At 45.7% G+C, this 17,288-nt stretch overlaps 1 pseudogene; it reads left to right on the top strand.

Annotated features, from left to right (window-relative positions):
* Positions 1–10,554: 10,554 nt before the first annotated feature.
* On the top strand, positions 10,555–13,571 carry LOC115112745 (trans-1,2-dihydrobenzene-1,2-diol dehydrogenase-like; annotated as a pseudogene).
* Positions 13,572–17,288: the final 3,717 nt, after the last annotated feature.

Below are 17,288 nucleotides of genomic sequence, written 5' to 3' on the forward strand. Positions count from 1 at the left end.
TTATAAACGTGAGCAACGCACGCAACAATATGCCCCTATCCCTCCAGCTAATTGGGCTACTTTTGCACATTTGTTGTTGTTTGAGTGAGGGAAATGCTGTTAATTGAGAGGAATCGATATGTTCGTAAAGATGAGACGTTGAGAATGATAATAAATATACCGTTTTGATGTCACACAAGAAAAGCACACACCCATGAGTCCAAATGTGCACTTCACATGTCCATATCTGAAAACTCACGTCATTTACATTATCAACGTTTATGATCATTATGTTTGATCCACAGTTACAGGATGACATGCGTTATACCCTGGGTTGTCCTGAACAGAATGAGCCTATGCTTGTGGTATTGTGAAGAAAATGAGCCACATAACACACACCTAAATGCACCCATGACTCCATTCTATGTGCGCCAAAGTTACAATCTGTCTGAAGGGCCTTTTGAAAGCCTTATACTGTCAGATCGCATTTGACAACTTAGCTAGTCATGTTGGCAATAGAATAAACTTTCAAACGATGCCCACCTAACCCAGATGGCGATTTATAATGGAACAACAGTACTTGTGTGATGGGCTGTGTTCCAAACAAAAACCACAAACATTTACATTAAACCCGATTCATAGAGGCCAATTTCCATGAGCGTAACGGGTTAAGATCCCAAACACATGGAAAACAAACAGGAAAACGCTGCACAATGCTGCTCGTGCTCCCAGGTGATTTTATTCACACCAACGTTTGGACCCTTAGGTCTTCATCAGGCATCCACCACGCTGTTATAGTCAAATCACCTGGGAGCACGAGCAGCAGCGTGTCCTTTTCCTTCCTGTTTTCCAGGAGTTGGCAACTCCAGCACCTACGGAAAGTACCTGGATGTTCTTCAGCTTTTGTTCAGATCCCAAACACACATTTCTGGCCAAGATGTTATAATAACACATGGAGGATTTGTTTTGGTGCATTTGAGCTTCAGTCATGAATTCCACTGATTGTCTTTTATTATTTCTGTTTGGCACATTTTGCATGATATCTCTCTGGCTTGGCCCACTTTGTTGAGGGACGGTAGCTTTGTAAGACGGCATGACTAATTTACTATGTCCAATCAGAGTGTGGAGCTAACGTCATCAAATTACCCAGGCCGCCACTGAGTGAGACAGCGAACGATTTCAATAATTCCCACATAAAACACAGCTCACACTTCTGGGGAGCTACACTGGAGCAGACTCCAGTTTCTAATCCCTGCCACAGCTCAGTTGGCAAAAGGAGAGAATTGGTTTTTCCTGTTTTTATCTTGGTCCACAGTTAGTGGGCTCAGGCATTCCATTACAGGCTCCTCTGTGTCCTCGCCATCTCCCTCCCCCTCTCTTCTCTCGCTGGTGCTCTCAGCGACACCTCTCCCTCCACCAGCCTCCAAAGCCTTAACCGACTATGACTGTGGACAAGCATACAGTTAATAAAACTTCCAGCCAGCGGAAAGTGTGTGTGTGTGTGTGTGTGTGTGTGTGTGTGTGTGTGTGTGTGTGTGTGTGTGTGTGTGTGTGTGTGTGTGTGTGTGTGTGTGTGTGTGTGTGTGTGTGTGTGTGTGTGTGTGTGTGTGTGTGTGTGTGTGTGTGTGTGTGTGTGTGTGTGTGTGTGTGTGTGTGTGTGTGTGTGTGTGTGTGTGTGTGTGTGTGTGTGTGTGTGTGTGTGTGTGTGTGTGTGTGTGTGTGTGTGTGTGTGTGTGTGTGTGTGTGTGTGTGTGTGTGTGTGTGTGTGTGTGTGTGTGTGTGTGTGTGTGTGTGTGTGTGTGTGTGTGTGTGTGTGTGTGTGTGTGTGTGTGTGTGTGTGTGTGTGTGTGTGTGTGTGTGTGTGTGTGTGTGTGTGTGTGTGTGTGTGTGTGTGTGTGTGTGTGTGTGTGTGTGTGTGTGTGTGTGTGTGTGTGTGTGTGTGTGTGTGTGTGTGTGTGTGTGTGTGTGTGTGTGTGTGTGTGTGTGTGTGTGTGTGTGTGTGTGTGTGTGTGTGTGTGTGTGTGTGTGTGTGTGTGTGTGTGTGTGTGTGTGTGTGTGTGTGTGTGTGTGTGTGTGTGTGTGTGTGTGTGTGTGTGTGTGTGTGTGTGTGTGTGTGTGTGTGTGTGTGTGTGTGTGTGTGTGTGTGTGTGTGTGTGTGTGTGTGTGTGTGTGTGTGTGTGTGTGTGTGTGTGTGTGTGTGTGTGTGTGTGTGTGTGTGTGTGTGTGTGTGTGTGTGTGTGTGTGTGTGTGTGTGTGTGTGTGTGTGTGTGTGTGTGTGTGTGTGTGTGTGTGTGTGTGTGTGTGTGTGTGTGTGTGTGTGTGTGTGTGTGTGTGTGTGTGTGTGTGTGTGTGTGTGTGTGTGTGTGTGTGTGTGTGTGTGTGTGTGTGTGTGTGTGTGTGTGTGTGTGTGTGTGTGTGTGTGTGTGTGTGTGTGTGTGTGTGTGTGTGTGTGTGTGTGTGTGTGTGTGTGTGTGTGTGTGTGTGTGTGTGTGTGTGTGTGTGTGTGTGTGTGTGTGTGTGTGTGTGTGTGTGTGTGTGTGTGTGTGTGTGTGTGTGTGTGTGTGTGTGTGTGTGTGTGTGTGTGTGTGTGTGTGTGTGTGTGTGTGTGTGTGTGTGTGTGTGTGTGTGTGTGTGTGTGTGTGTGTGTGTGTGTGTGTGTGTGTGTGTGTGTGTGTGTGTGTGTGTGTGTGTGTGTGTGTGTGTGTGTGTGTGTGTGTGTGTGTGTGTGTGTGTGTGTGTGTGTGTGTGTGTGTGTGTGTGTGTGTGTGTGTGTGTGTGTGTGTGTGTGTGTGTGTGTGTGTGTGTGTGTGTGCGCCAAACCCAGAGGCAGACGCTTCATATCTGACACTGATAACAGATGGGGGGGATGATGGATTTTTTCAGACCTCCCTCCAAGTCTCTTCCATGTCAGTAGAACATGTACAGTAAACATCCTTCCATCACAACAATCAATCATTAAAACTGTGCAAGTAAATAACCCACAATGAGTGTGGAGCTAAAGGATGATTATAGAGCTCTATAAAGCATGAACTTATTTTGAGTATGGATGTTCTTATAAGGGCACAAGGTGAGACCAAAACGCAGACACAGGAGGAAGATGGTTGAGCTCCAATATTTATTACACCAACAAAAGGGGTAGGCAAAGGCAGGTCGGGGACAGGTGAGAGTTCATAAACCAGGTCAGAGTCCAAACAGTACCAGACAATAGGCAGTCTCGTGGTCAGGCAGGGGTCAGAAACCAGATCCGAGTCCAAAACAGTACAAGGGGATAGGCAGGCTGGTAGTCAGAACAATCAGAGTGGTGAGGCAGGTGGGTTCGGAGTCAGGACAGGCAAGGGTCGAAACCAGGAGGACTAGAAACAAACAGGGGCTGGGAAAGATAGGAGCAAGGAAAACCACTGGTTGACTTGACAAACAAGACAAACTGGCACAGAGAGACAGGAAACACGGGGATATATACACTGGGGATTATAAGCGACACCTGGAGGGGGTGGAGACAATCACAAGGACAGGAAAACCAGATCAGGGTGTGACAGTTCTGTGCCATGGGTGAGGTGCTGGGTCAGTGTTTTACTTGCGGGTACATGAAGCGCAGGTAGGGAGGCAGGCAGCTCTCTCTCTTTGCTGTCAGAGGTGTACTGAGCTATGACACACACTCAGGGCCACACTCTTCCTCCCATGGCGCCCCTCCGCCAAGGGACGGCAGATCAAAATATTGCAGGCCATAACAGGCAATTAAACACAAACACAGCTAAGTGTGGAGACTGCTTTATGGTTTTCACTCCCACGGATGGGTTCAGATGAGTGGGCAGAGCAGGAGGGCTCCAGGAAGGGTGCTGACATGTCCAACACAACACCTCTAAACACCCCTCTGGACCTTCAAGGGGTTATGGATCTATCGCGAAATGGATGTTTCCCAAGCACCGGAGGACATTACTATCAACTAGTTGATAGCGGTTGACATTAGTCTTGTCTCTTGGCACATTATCAGCTGGTTGGTAGATTACTGTTTGATATGTTCACATCAACTGGTTGATAGGTCAACATACTGGAAGCTCCCAAAGCTGAAGAGGACATTGTTATCAACCGGTTGATAGGAGTTGGTATTTGCTCTTGTGCCTTCTTGGCTCTCATCATGTCTGACACTCCCTACTCAGTGGGAGCCGAGTGATGGACTCGGTATATATCTCCTTACACAATCTGTACTCAGTCAGTCTGCAGATACTACTGTCTCCACTGTGCACTGGGATAGTTTTTATGGATGGGCTCAAATTGTGTACTGTGTGTGTTTCAGTGTGTGTCTACCTTCAGTGGCACAGACAACAGTTTCTCGGAGTAGGACAGGCTCCATTTAATGACACAGACAGATGCTAGCTGCATCAGTGCTTTGTTAACATTTACTACAGGCTGGAACAAAACGGGACAGATAATAAACCACAGTATCACATTTCCACGTCTCTGAGGGAGATGAGAAGCACCTCTAACCTCAACACAGTGAACCTTTAGCACCTATCACTCCTGCAGAGTCTGGAATCTTTCTTCCTGTCTCCTGCTATGATGTGAGTGCTGTTATCAGCTGCTGCTGGTGGAAGGACATCCACATCACACCAAATCACATCAGGAGAGTGACACCTGACACGACTCCTCCTGGCCTGCCATGGATCATGTGCATTTGAGTGAAAACCATATAGGAGTGTCTGCAAGGGCGGGGACCACAGACGAAAGTAGCGGAGGAGACTGGTGGGAGGAGCTGAGATTTAGCTATAGGAGGACGGGCTCGTTGGAATGATATCAAACGCATCAAACCTATGGAAACCGCACGTTATCCACGGCCAGGAAGAGCCGTATCAGGTGTCCTGATGTGATGTGGTTGTCTTTCTACCCCCCCCCTCTCTCTCTGAACAGTAAACATTACAAACATTACAAAGTTTCAAAGGAATAGACACATTTCAAATGCCATATTATGTCTATGTACAGTGTTATAATGATGTGTAAATAGTTAAAGGTCAAAAGGGAAAATAAATCAACACAAATATGGGTTGTATTTACAATGGTGTTTGTTCTTCACTGGTTGCCCTTTTCTTGTGGCAACAGATCACAAATCTTGCTGCTGTGATGGCACACTGTGGTATTTCACCCAATATGGAAGTTTATCAAAATGTAATTTGTTTTGGAATTATTTGTGGGCCTATGTAATCTGAAGGAAATATATGTCTTTAATATGGTCATACATTTGGCAGGAGGTTGGGAAGTGCAGCTCAGTTTCCACCTAATTTTGTGGGCAGTGAGCACATAGCCTGTCTTCTCTTGAGAGCCATGTCTGCCTACGGCGGCTTTTCTCAATAGCAAGGCCATGCTCACTGAGTCTGTACATAATAAAAGTTTTCCTTAAGTTTGGGTTAGTCACAGTGGTCAGGTATACTGACACTGTGTACTCTCTGTTTAGGGCCAAAATGCATTTCAGTTTGCTCTGTTTTTTTGGTAATTTCCTTCCAATGTGTCAAGTAATTATCTTTTAGTTTTCTCATGATTTGTTTGGTCTAATTGTGTTGCTGTTGCTGTTGCTGTCCTGGGGCTCTGTGGGGTCTGTTTGTGAACAGAGCCCCTGGATCAGCTTGCTTAGGGGACTCTTCTCCAGGTTAATCTCTCTGTAGGTGATGGCTTTGTTATTGAAGTTTTGGGAATCACTTCCTCTTAGGTGGTTGTAGAATTGAATGCCTCTTTTCTGGATTTTGATAATTAGTGGTTATCGGCCTAATTCTGCTCTGCATGCATTATTTGGTGTTTTTCATTGTACACGGAGAATTCTGCATCCAGAGTCTCAATTTGGTGTTTGACACATTTTGTGAATTCTTGATTGGTGAGTCGATCCCAGACGTCACAAACATCAAGTGCAATGGGTTCTATAACTGATTCAAGTATTTTTTTTGCCAGATCATAATTGGGATGTTGAATGTTATGTTCCTTTTGATGGCGTATAAGGCCGTTCTTGCCTGGTCTCTCAGATCGTTCACAGCTTTGTGGAAGTTACCTGTGGTGCTGATGTTTTGGCCTGAGGTAGGTTTATTTTTTTGTGTGCTCTAGGGCAACGGTGTCTAGATGAAATCTGTATTTGTGGTCCTGGCAACTGGACCTTTTGTGGAACACCATTATTTTTGTCTTACTGAGATTTACTGTCAGGGCCCAGGTCTGACAGAATCTGTGTAGATTATCTAGGTGCTGCTGTATGTCCTCCTTGATTGGTGACAGAAGCATCAGATCATCAGCAAACAGTAGACATTTGACTTCAGATTCTAGTAGGGTGCTGCAGACTATTCTAGTGCCCTCACCAATTTGTTGATATATACTGTATGTTGAAGAGGGTGGTGCTCAAGCCACATCCCCCACGGCCCTGTGGAAAGCAATATGTGTGTTTTTACATTTTTTACCCCCTTTTTCTCCCCAATTTCAATCGCCTCATCGCTGTAACTCCCCAACGTGCTCGGGAATGGAAGGTCAAGTGATGCGTCCTCCGAAACAGGCCCGCCAAACTTCGCTTCTTAACACCCGACCGCATAATGTGTTGGAGGAAACACCGTTCACCTGATGACCGAGGTCAGCCTGCAGGCGCCCGGCCTACCACAAGGAGTTGCTAGAGTGCGATTAGCCAAGTTAAGCCCCCCCGGCCAATCCTTCCCCTAACCCGGACAATGCTGGGCCAAGTGTGCGCCGCGCTATAGGACTCCCGATCACGGCAGGTTGTGATACAGCCTAGGATCAAACCCAGGCCTCTAGCACTGCGATGCAGTGACTTAGACTGCTGTGCCACCCAGGAGGCCGAAATGTGTGTTTTTTGCCCATTTGAACTGCATAGTTGTTGTTTATGTACATGGATTTTATAATGTCTTATGTTTTTCCCTCAACACCGCTTTCCATCAATTTGTATAGCAGACTCTCATGCCAAATTGAGTCAAAAGCTATTTTGAAATCAACAAATCATGAGAACACTTTTCCTTTGTTTTGGTTTGTTTGTTTGTCAATTATGGTGTGCAGGGTGAATACATTGTCCTTCTCTCTCTCTCTATGGCTGGCTGTACCTTTTCTTTCCCTGCTGACTGAAGGGCTGCTAAGTGAGCTACGGTATAGTCTCATCCAATGGTATGTGCTGCAGACACAGATAGGACTCCCAAAGGGTTGGCACAATGCAGAAGGTCAAAGACTGTCATTACAGCCTTCTAGCTCGTCTCTTCCTCAGCTCTATCCTTCTGCTCTATCACACTTTTTTTAATGGAAAGAAAAAAACTGCAGCCCCCAGTCGTCAGTACATCCCGTTCCATTGACAAAATTACGTATTGGTCCCATGCCCACTTTGCTCTCCCCCCACATTCATCAAGCTCTCCTCCCAGCCTCCCTCAAACTCCCCTGTCCTCGGCACCTCCTCTCCTCACCCCTCCTCCCTCTGCAGTGACCTTGAGTTACAGATGGAGGGATGGTGGCTCCTTTAATACAGTGATACTAGTCCCCCCAAATACACCCAGCTCTAGATACACAGTATATTTCACTTATGGACAGCTGTGTCTAAGAGGAAATAGAAACCCTCTAAATCAAAACAGGATTATACAGTCTCTCCCTGCATGGACATTTGTATTTCCCATTAAGCTCAAGTCAGAGATGAAATGTTGTTTTGTAGGATGAAATGCACAGCTATTGCAGCTCCATAAGTAGGGCACTTCTACTGACAGCTGAAAGCTAAGATGAAGTGATGTGACGGAGTGCAAAGACAAAAGTGTCTGTTGTGATCAGCCACCTTCACACAACAACAACAACAACATGGCTCCATGGAAACCAACCACGGTGACATCTCTGATAGCCACCCAGTCCCCAACACTCCCCCAGCTCTGTCAGTGACAAAGCCAGGGACACAGTCAGACAGAGATGATGCATGACATTTTAATCAAATAAGCACTCAGTGAGAAGTGATAGGAATTGAAGGCAATCGTCCTGGCCGTGGTGAATTAATGAAGCCCCCGCCTGGCTTCCTGCATGCCAACGTCCTGGCCGTGGTGAATTAATGAAGCCCCCGCCTGGCTTCCTGTATGACAACGTCCTGGCCGTGGTGAATTAATGAAGCCCCCGCCTGGCTTCCTGCATGCCAACGTCCTGGCCGTGGTGAATTAATGAAGCCCCCGCCTGGCTTCCTGCATGCCAACGTCCTGGCCGTGGTGAATTAATGAAGCCCCGCCTGGCTTCCTGCATGCCAACGTCCTGGCCGTGGTGAATTAATGAAGCCCCGCCTGGCTTCCTGCATGCCAACGTCCTGGCCGTGGTGAATTAATGAAGCCCCGCCTGGCTTCCTGCATGCCAACGTCCTGACCGTGGTGAATTAATGAAGCCCCCGCCTGGCTTCCTGCATGCCAACGTCCTGGCCGTGGTGAATTAATGAAGCCCCCGCCTGGCTTCCTGCATGCCAACGTCCTGGCCGTGGTGAATTAATGAAGCCCCCGCCTGGCTTCCTGCATGCCAACGTCCTGGCCGTGGTGAATTAATGAAGCCCCCTGCCTGGCTTCCTGCATGCCAACGTCCTGGCCGTGGTGAATTAATGAAGCCCCCGCCTGGCTTCCTGCATGCCAACGTCCTGACTCGGCTCATCTCATCAACAGTCTCTTTACTGTATGACGTCTTCCAATCTCAAACGCAATCCCCCCAGGGCCCCTGGTCCCATCCCACACTATGCCAACCCTCCTGTCCTTCAGCACATCTCTGTCAGATCTGTGAGCCTGCCTGATTCAGAGGCACACATGCCCTCTTCTTGACCTTGAGGACCATGCTGGAAACAGAGAAAGATGTCTTAATGAGTCTTAGCAAAGAAAGTTTGACTTTTCATTCCCTCTAATGGCTGGCAGTGTCACTGCTTGGAGGGAGAAAGTTGGGTCCCAGTACCTGGCTTCTTCTCTGCGCCAGCCCTGTCCAGAACTTCCACAGCAGACCACCTGAGGCTCTAGGTTCTTTCTCTTGTCCTATCAGCTGGCACTGCCACAGTGCCACCAGGCCCAATCCTCCCCTCCATACCTCCAACACCCAGACGGACCAGTTCTCTCAGGTACGGCCCTGACTAACACTCACTCCTCCTGCTTCTCTCCCTCTCTCTCTTTCTCTCCCTACCCACCAGGCAGTAACATCACTATATGCACCTTTCCTGCTGCACACAAAATGTACACAAAAAAAGTGTAACATTTCACCCAAGGCGGAGATGGACATTCCCATGGCAACTAGGTCCTGTTGTATAGGCAGCGAGATTAGGCCAAGCCTGATACCATTTGCATACAAATTGCCCAGCTGGTACCTTGTCGTTATGACAACGGCACACAGCTCCCAGAATGCCTGTGGAAGTGAGACACAAAGGCAAAGCAGCAGACCAGCAAAGTAAGAGTCATTGATAAAAAAATAAAATCACAATGAGAATTGTTTGCCGACAATGTTCTCCTGCAATCTTCAGGTATCTGTTTGAAATTTAATTAAGATAGAGGAAGAAAGTACACTATGTAATGAATATGTGGAAAAAATATATAGATATATAGATATATATTTATTTTGGGAGTTATTGGGACATATACTTATCATATAAAAAGTGATAATAGTCATAAATATATCAACCTGAAACAATGGTATAAGTTGCACAACAATTAGAAAACAAAATAAATGTATGTTTCTCTCTAATCAAGATGGTATGGCCATTTCCAAAAATGTCAACAATTGTATTTTTGCTTGACACTTGTTTGATACCTGATGATGCTTTTATAACGTGACACACAACAATAATCCATTTGAAATTCTCCGAGTTTTGCAGGATCCCTGAACTACACTTACAACATGTTGCCATCTAGTGGTCGGTTCTGGTAATGAATCTTACACAATAACAAGCCTCCTAACTGCTTAATATTTAGCCCAAGGGCAACAGAGCTCTCTCGTTTCCATTGTCATCATAGCTCAGTGTATTGACCAGCAGCTAAACAGCTGTGCTTGGATGTACTATGTTTTCCTATGGGAGCTTGTGAACATTGCATAGCCTACTTGTTCACTCCAGTGGTCCCAGTGGGGTCCATTTTAACCATTGGCCTGTGCTGCTGTCAAGCCCTTGCAGGCTAATCAACGCCTCCCTAGTGGGGAACAAAACAGTCCCCTACCTCCTTCCTAATAGTTCCAGCTTCCCCGGGTTGACCTGCAGCGTTTTGGGACAGTAATTACGCGAGGGCAAGGTGAATTATGTCTGTACACATTAAACAGTCTAGTTCCCCATGATGCTAATGTTGCTGAAGAATCCCATTGAACTGTTCTGTTACAGATTGTCAGAGACAACCGGTACAAACCACTTTGGCCTGGTTGTAAGAGACTTGTATCAGCAGCAGCAGCATTACATGACTGTATTAATCTCCGAGGGGTGTGTGTGTGTGTGTGTGTGTGTGTGTGTGTGAGGGGCAGCGGAGTGGAGAGCTGACATTCCCAGCAGCAGCAGCTCTCCAGGGTGAAGCTACCAGCTCTGTGGACACGCTGTGGAGCTCCACTACATCTGACTACCCAGCGCTCCACAAGGTCACAACCGCTCTCCCTAGCTCTGACCCGAGGCCCAGGCACAGCCCCTCTTACCTGCCAACTACCATCTGTTCAACATGGCGACCCGGTGGGGACTCTGCAGTGCGGGGAAGATCAGCCACGACTTCAGTGTGGACATGAAAACCCTCGCTCCAAGAGACCACCAGGAACCCCACTCCACCCACTCCACCCAAACAAACACATTCTATTGTGATTCACATACTGGATGTCTCTCTTCCTCCTGCCTCTCTCTCTCTCTCTCTCTCTCTATCGCTCCGTCGGCACTGACAGCTTGCCTAGAAGTAATGAATGTCTGTGTGTTTTCCCCTCTCGTTCCAGATAGTGGCGGTGGCTGCGAGGAGTCTGGAGCGTGCCCGGGAGTTTGCCAAGAAGCACAGCATCCCCAAGGCCTATGGGAGCTATGAAGAGCTGGCCAGCGACCCAGAGATTGGTGGGTTAGCCTCGGAGGGCCTGTCTGTGCAGTCACAGATAATGGCTTAATGACGTAACTGTTTGAAAATCAGCCTCCAGTCTGTGTACTGTGTGACTGTCCCTGCAGACATGGTGTACCTGGACGTGCTGCACACGGAGCACTGGCGCCTGGGACTGCTGGTACTCCAGGCAGGGAAGAACATGCTGTGTGAGAAGCCCTTCGCCATGAACTCCAGGGAGGTGGGGGACCTCATTGCTGCCTCCAAGAAGTCCAACGTCTTTCTCATGGAGGTGTGGGAAAGGCTCCATGAGAGTTGGGGTTTCCATCAACGTGTTTATTGCTTGAGTCTCACCATTTGTACTGTTGTCACATTACTGTAGCAAATACCCGACCTGGGTTCAAATACTATTTCAAATATCTAAATTACTTTCACATACTGTACATTCAAAGTAAGGTATATTTTATTTGAAAAGACAAGTAGTTAAATATTTTAATGTATTTGGAAATACACTTCCATACATTTAACCCAGGTATTTGAATATATTATTTCAAAAAGGTATTTGAAAATACTCTCAACTACTATTTGTTGTTTTACAAGTAACCATTCAAATACTCAAATAAAAGTGCTTGTTTTGGGCTGTGTATTTGAAAATACTCAAATACACAGAAAAAGTATTTTAAATACCAGTTGTCAACTACATATGTATTTGAACCAAGGTCTGGCAAATTTATGGACGGATTTTGCTGATCATATGAGGGCTGTTGTAGAAATGACCAAGTTGAGGTATAGAAAGGAACTGTCTGTCCACTCTGTGAGGTGATGGTCTCTCTCTGTCCTCTCCCAGGCCATCTGGTCCCGTTTCCCACTGCACAGGGAGGTTCGCAGGCTGCTGGCTGAGGACGCCAACGGCGACGTAAAGCTGGTGAAGGCCTGTTTCGGCTCCCCTCAGCTTCACATCCCCCGCTCGGTGGAGAAGAAGCTGGGAGGAGGCACTGCTGGACATTGGGGTCTACAACTTGCAGTTTGTGCTGATGGTGTTCAACGGGGAGAGGCCAGAGTCCATCCATGCCACTGGAGTTCTTCTCAACTCAGGTATTAATCTTGGCACCTACATGTAGTACAAAATGTCCTGTGCATGCTGGCCAGCTAACAATCTATCACTACTCACTCAATCTATACTACTCACTGGTCATGTAAGCCAAGTACTGGTCAAGTAAACCAGAGATTGTGGGACAGGGACAATGAGTTTGGAATTGGGCACAACCCAAGGATCAGATTAGCATTGGGGTCAGTATTGACTAGGCCTATGACAATAATTCATTCTTTATTGAAGTGTAAAGGGCTAACTTGCTGTTTGACTTGTTGATGGTTGCCAGGAATGGATGAGTCCATGGTGGTGATGAAGTTTCCCAGGAACAGGCTGGCTTGCTGTTTGAACAGTTGATGTTTGACAGGAGTGGATGAGTCCATGGTGGTGGTGATGAAGTTTCCCAGGAACAGGCTGGCTTTCTGTTCCTTCTCCATTGCTGTTTCACTGCCTAACGACGCCACCATCAGCGGAACAACAGGCACCATCAGGGTATGTTGCTACTGAATCAACCTTTAAACTGCCCACTCTGTTTTATCTTCATTTAGGGGAAATGTAATATAGTGACGAAAGAGCCAACAAATGCTAAACAATGTCTGATCTACAGTATGTCCCTGATTGAGACTTCATTGAGATGTATTATTGATGAATTCATATACTGATAAGTATACACATAAAACATAATGGCTGTTTCATGTCCTCTCAGGTTCTAGGTCCCATGCATTGTCCCACCACACTGGTGGTGAATGGGAAGATGACACAGTACCCCCTGCCTGAGCCCTCTTTACCTCTGAACTTCACTAACAGCACTGGGCTGCGCTACGAGGCTGAGGAAGTCAGGCAGTGCCTGCACAAAGGTATGGTGGCTCGCAAGGTCTTACCAGAGAAAAACACAATTTCTCTGTTCAAAGATGAGAGTTCATTTGAACAGATATACAACAACAATCCAATTGCAATGCTGTTCGTATATCCTAGGTAATAAACAGTAAAAACAGTCAAATAAATAATAACATTGTTGTTACCTGCGGCTTCCAACCGGAATCTTTGCTTACAATACAGACAGTCAATTTATCCTTCTCTTCAGCAGGACTGAAGGAGAACCCCAGAATGCCCCTGTCCGAGTCGGCCCTGCTCACTGAGATTATGGATGAGTGCAGGAAACAGGTGGGAATGGTCTTCAACCAAGACAGCCAATAACCACCCCTCAATCGCCACTCGACCATGGTCAATCTGACCTGTGCCACAGGGTCTGGACATGGACAGAGCTGTGTACGACAGGAGGGAGGGATTAATCCCTGAGTGTACAATGATCCCCTCACGACTTAGCCCTATACAGCTTGCACCTGATGTGAAACAAATTTGAACACGGTGATGACAAGGAAGCCTGAGTTGATCAGTAGCAACTGTGAGCTGCTAAGACTGACAGGTTGAATTAAGAGTGCTAAAGTCTGTCACGATGAAGTGTAAGATTGATGGGTTCAATAAAGGACACTGATTGTCATGGTGAGGTTTATTTCATGAGGTGACAAGATCATCCTAAAAGGGTGATTATCAGTCAGAATACATTCAAATTGGAGAAAAAACTAATTGTCATAGACACATTGTAGGACCCCCATAAAACTATTGTCTGAGTAAACAATGACTTTGCTTCCCAAGGTCATAGGTTGAAACAAGGCCTGGTGAGTCAGCAAGTTTATGTATGTCACATTTGACAACATAGGCTACCTTGGCCAGCTCTTAGGTTTCAGTACACCAAGCAGCACACGAGGAAATAATGTAATCTAAAAGTAATTAAAAGATGTTATATTAAAGATTTTAAGTGATTTGAAGGCCTAATCGAAAATATGAAAATAAATGATTCATTAGACACAAAACAATCAGCACCAAACCTCGGTCTGTTATGGGTGTAAAATGGCACGTTGATTCTATCTGTTGGTAAATGTCCATTACTGCAGCACCAGTGTTTTATAACGTGTGCTTGATATACCCGGATGTATTTGTAATATTCCCGAACACTACTGGTTGGTTACTCGCGTCAATGACGCTATATCGTAATTTAATCTAAACAGAGTCTGTCTCCACCTGCTGGCTAATAGTTACATGTTGTCGACACCAATATGGCAACCAGGTGGGGAATCTGTAGCACCGGTAAAATCAGCCATGATTTCACAGTGGCACTGAAACCCTCCCTCTCGGAGACCAACAGTTACTTGTACCGGTTTACAGTAGACAGTGACACCCACCACCACATACTTTATTGTGGCCGTGTTCAAGCCTCAGTTTGCTATCGTCGGCGTGGAGTTTCAAATTAACGTGAATGATCTGAAATGTTTTATGATCAGAAATCAGAAGGTTTCACTGCACTCACGTAGTTAACTTTAAGTAGATTGGAACAGTTACAATGTGGCCCATTGTAATGATTTTTTTGAGTTGCTGACATTACAATCTCGTTTAATGCCGCAATATATACTCTGCACAGATGGATGACTTACCGTAAAACTTGAACTAAATGAGTATGTAGGAAATGTAATATAGAAATGTGAAAGTGGCTTATTTAAAAGTGTCATAGGCTACAAACATGTTGAAAATGTAAAATAATGAGTGAATGAAATAGCCCACCCTTTTGTTTGTTGCTGCTCAGAAACTACAGGACGCTCAGGAGTTTGCAAAGAAGCACAGCATCCCTCAAGCCTATGGCAGCTATTTTTTTTAACCTTTATTTAACTAGTCCTTCAGTTCAAGAACAAATTCTTATTTTCAATGATGGCCTAGGAACAGTGGGTTAACTGCCTGTTCCACTAGGCTACCCTGCCGCCCCATGAGGAACTGGCCAGAGATCCAGAGATTGGTCAGTGTTTTGTCTCAAACATAATCTAGCCATCACCTCCGGTGCTTAATGTCCCTCTCAGTGTGTGTAATATGCATCAGAACAGTGTTTATTAGTGCATTTTATTATGGCATTTTTTTTAAACCACCCTCACATTCAGTAATAAGATATATTCCTCTTCTAATTCCTTAAAATGTATCCTTAATCCTGTCTACTCATTGTCAATGTGTGTGGGTAGAGGTGGTATATGTGGGCCTGCCGGTTGGCATGCCACCTGCCGGTTGGCATGCTCTTCATGAAGGCCCAGAAGAATGTGCTGTGTGAGAAGCCTATGGCCATGAACCTCAGAGGGGTGTAAGAGCTGATGGCCTCTGCCAAGACAAACAAAGTCTTTCCCATGGAGGTAATACGGACTGTTACATCTGTGTCATTATGACCACGTTACATACCCAACCAGTGTTTCAACAGCACGCAGGTGAAGGCCGTCCCGTGTGAGTGTCTGTGTGTAACCATAGTGCTCTCCCTCTTCCGCGTCCTCATCCTCCTCTCCTGATGCTCCAGGCAGTGTGGACCTGCTTCTTCTGAGCCTCTCTGGAGATTGAATGCCTACTGTCTCGGGGAGAGGTGGGTGAGGTGAAGATTGTAAAGGCAGACTGGTGCTTTATCTACTGGGGATATCCTACTAGTGCTTAGCTATTGTGGATATCCTACTAGTGCTTAGCTATTGTGGATATCCTACTAGTCTTTAGTTATTGGGGATATCCTACTAGTGCTTAGCTATTGGGGATATCCTACTAGTGCTTTAGTTATTGGGGATATCCTACTAGTCCTTTAGTTATTGGGGATATCCTACTAGTCCTTTAGTTATTGGGGATATCCTGCTAGTCCTTTAGTTATTGGGGATATCCTACTAGTCCTTTAGTTATTGGCGATATCCTACTAGTCTTTAGTTATTGGGGGTATCCTACTAGTCATTTACCTATTGGGGATATCCTACTAGTGCTTTAGTTATTGGGGATATCCTACTAGTCCTTTACCTATTGGGGATATCCTACTAGTCCTTTAGTTATTGGGGATATCCTACTAGTCCTTTAGTTATTGGGGATATCCTACTAGTCCTTTAGTTATTGGGGATATCCTACTAGTCCTTTAGTTATTGGGGATATCCTACTAGTCTTTTACCTATTGGGGATATCCTACTAGTGCTTTAGTTATTGAGGATATCCTACTAGTCTTTAGCTATTGGGGATATCCTACTAGTCCTTTAGTTATTGGGGATATCCTACTAGTGCTTTAGTTATTGGGGATATCATACTAGCCCTTTAACTATTGGGGATATCCTACTAGTCGTTTACCTATTGGGGATATCCTACTAGTCGTTTACCTATTGGGGATATCCTACTAGTCCTTTAGTTATTGGGGATATCCTACTAGTCTTTTACCTATTGGGGATATCCTACTAGTCTTTTACCTATTGGGGATATCCTACTAGTCTTTTACCTATTGGGGATATCCTACTAGTCTTTTACCTATTGGGGATATCCTACTAGTCCTTTAGTTATTGGGGATATCCTACTAGTCTTTTACCTATTGGGGATATCCTACTAGTCTTTTACCTATTGGGGATATCCTACTAGTCTTTTACCTATTGGGGATATCCTACTAGTCCTTTAGTTATTGGGGATATCCTACTAGTCCTTTAGTTATTGGGGATATCCTACTGGTCCTTTAGTTATTGGGGATATCCTACTAGTCTTTTACCTATTGGGGATATCCTACTGGTCCTTTAGTTATTGGGGATATCCTACTAGTCTTTTACCTATTGGGGATATCCTACTAGTCCTTTAGTTATTGGGGATATCCTACTAGTCTTTTACCTATTGGGGATATCCTACTAGTCCTTTACCTATTCTTTTGTTTTTTCTTGGTCAATTATTCCCCATGTATGTGTGCAACATGGATTGCCTTTCAACTTGCTCCCGCCTTCCCTAAATGTTGAAGCAGTTACAGACTCATGTCTTGTTTACTCAGTATAAATTACAAGGTGGCAGCAAACCATCTGAAATGCCCTTGACATGTATCTCTGACATCCAGCTTGCTCCAGACTTGTGCCATCCAAGTTCATCACTAAGGTAAGGAGCTTGGGACTATACACCTCCCTCTGCAACTGGATCCTGGACTTCCCCCCAGGTGGTGAGGGTAGGCAACAACACATCCGCCACACTGTCCCGTCCTATGTTCCCTGTTCACCCACGACTGCATGGCACACAACCCCATCATTAAGTCTGCCGGTGGTAGGCCTAATCCCTGACAACGATGAGCAGTGTGGTGCCAGGTCAATAACCTTTCCCTCAACGTGGGCAAGACAAAGGAGCTTATCTTGGACTACAGG

This window comes from Oncorhynchus nerka, linkage group LG28 (assembly GCF_034236695.1).
Source record: "Oncorhynchus nerka isolate Pitt River linkage group LG28, Oner_Uvic_2.0, whole genome shotgun sequence".
NCBI lineage: Eukaryota > Metazoa > Chordata > Actinopteri > Salmoniformes > Salmonidae > Oncorhynchus > Oncorhynchus nerka.